General features: G+C 39.0%; 1 long non-coding RNA gene across 4 annotated transcripts in view; it reads right to left on the bottom strand.

Annotated features, from left to right (window-relative positions):
* The window catches only part of LOC136847983 (uncharacterized), a 322346-nt gene that overhangs the window by 224970 nt on the left and 94876 nt on the right, over window positions 1-2500 (bottom strand). For all 4 annotated transcript variants that reach the window (XR_010855891.1, XR_010855892.1, XR_010855890.1 and 1 more), the window contains exon 4: window positions 2061-2155. This is a non-coding gene — a long non-coding RNA (uncharacterized lncRNA). The remainder of the gene's footprint in view (window positions 1-2060; window positions 2156-2500) is intronic.

Genomic DNA, 2500 nt, shown 5'->3' with positions numbered 1-2500 from the left:
TGTTCTGCAGATGTTGTTTGCTTCTGCTCTTTACATGATTTGCCAGTTTCGCCATAGTACCCTTCTTCACAGTCTAGACACGCTGCCATATAAACCCCCTCTAATCTCTTCCCCTCTACCGACTTTTTGTTTCTAACTATTTTATTCCTAATGGTGTTTTTGTAGCTGCCTATCAATTTGAAATTATTTAGCTTCCTGCTGATGGGTGCAATAGAGTTGTTGTCCGGAACTGTAATTATTTTCTTTCCTATCAAATGTTCCTTTTCAATCCTTTCCCTCTCCCCAAAATAGTTTTTCCTTGCTTTGATATGTGCCCACTCCCACCAATACTTGACAAAAATCCACGACAAAACCAAAAGAAAAGAATTAGAACATAGAGTAAAATCAGTGGAAAGCCCAGAGATCCCATATATTTATGGTAGCCCTAAGATCCACAAGGAAGGATGCCCGCTAAGACCGATCGTCTTGAAGAAAAGAGAATAGTAAGATGAACTGAAAGCACCTTCTGTAAAATTAATTCCACTGATGCTGCCATTCTTTTTAACAGAGCAAATTTTATAATAATAATAATAATAATAATAATAATAATAATAATAATAATAATAATAATAATAATAATAATAATAATAACTACGATTATAATGATGGAACTAACCACTGAAATCATAAGATCTCTGGATCCTTCGATGTGTAGCAAGGAAATTTAAAAATAAAAAATTCTCGTGCCATTTTGCGTGAAGCTTACCTGAAAAACAACCCATAAAGAGTAAGAACAAGAAGAATAAAAAAAAAAGATTTTTGAAATAGAAAGAAGGGGGGCTTTAATGAGCTTGGCATTCAGGGGAAAAAGCAAGGGCATCTGAAAATCCCGGGTCGTGTGCAAAAGCACCCTGCATAAAATCCAGTGAAAAAAAAGAAAGATAAAAGGCAGAGACTTATGAAAAGTGGTAATGACGCTCTCTCTCTTTTCTCTCCGTGAATGGCAACTTCTCTGACAGACGGGCAGGTAAAGGAATGCGGTGTACATGGAACTGGATAAGAATTCTGTGTTTTCAGAGTAAAGGGAACAAAGCCAAGGTCAAATACGCTGAATAGCGAGTTCAGAATGATGCGCAATAGCTGTAGGAACTTATCTCTAGCGTCAAGCTCTGGAAGTGTAATCTATAACGAATAAATTAAGACCTTACAGCTGTGGGAGTGTGATCTCTAGCGTATTTATTCAGGCCTTGAAGCTGTGGAAACGTGATCTCTAGCGTAAAAATTAAGGTCATGAAGCTGTGAGAATGTGATCTCTAGCGTATAAATTAGGACCTTGAAGCTGTGGGAATGTGATCTCTAACGTATAAATTAGGGCCCTGAAGCTGTGGGAATGTGATCTCTAGCGTATTAATTCAGGCCTTGAAGCTGTGGAAACGTGATCTCTAGCGTAAAAATTAAGGTCATGAAGCTGTGAGAATGTGATCTCCAGCGTATAAATTGGGGCCTTGAAGCTGTGGGATTGTGATCTCTAGCGTATAAATTAGGGCCCTGAAGCTGTGGGAATGTGATCTCTAGCGTATAAATTTGGGCCTTGAAGCTGTGGGGATGTGAATTCTAGCGTATAATCTAAGACCTTGAAGCTGTGGGAATTTTATCTCTAGCGTATAAATTCAGGCCTTGAAGCTGTGGGAACGTGATCTCTAGCATATAAATTCAGGCATTACAGCTGTGGGGATGTGATCTCTAGCGTATAAATTAAGGCCCTGAAGCTATGGGAATGTGATATCTAACTAGTGTCTCAAGGCGAGAACCTGAGGTACTGTGATCTCTACAGTGTATCCTATGATAATGAAGCCAAGGGAATGTGATTTCTACCATATAACTGAAGGCCTTAAAGCTGTGGGAATGTGATTTCTGCTATATAACTGAAGGCCTTAAGGCTGTGGGAATGTGATCACTAGCCTGCATTCTAAGGGTTGGGAGCCGTGGGAAAGTGGCCTCCGGCACACTGCCACCAAATATTCACTTGATAGACATTACAGTTCCTACAAGATTGCATAAAACACTAAGATTCCACCTACCAGTTATTGCAGTTGAGCCTTTAAATGCAAGCACTTTCTTGAGACAAGAGAGCAGATTCGGCTAAAGGGGTTGCAAGGTTCCTTGCCACTTTCATCTGAAGCGAAAAAGAAATGCAATTTTAGTGAGAGTTGGCAAATCTGAACGCAGTAGTAATCTCTTTTACTCCGTCATAAAATTCCCGACATCGCGTGAAAAACAACCTCGGTCGAATGTAAGTCACTTTTTTTATTTTTTGTGCCCGCCACAAGATATTTCGTATAATCTTCTTTTCGCAAGCATTTGCATAAATTTTCCCGCATTTTCGCCTATTTGTGTTTGGTGTGAAGGGAGAGCCACAACGTTAGAATATTGTGATATCATTTTAAAACTGTTTTTGATTCGTCACCGCTCTGAATGTAACAAATATTAGAGAATTTATTTTTGTTTAATCTTAACTCAG

This window comes from Macrobrachium rosenbergii, chromosome 18, assembly GCF_040412425.1.
Source record: "Macrobrachium rosenbergii isolate ZJJX-2024 chromosome 18, ASM4041242v1, whole genome shotgun sequence".
Lineage (NCBI taxonomy): Eukaryota > Metazoa > Arthropoda > Malacostraca > Decapoda > Palaemonidae > Macrobrachium > Macrobrachium rosenbergii.
This window is presented reverse-complemented; position numbering and strand designations above follow the sequence as displayed.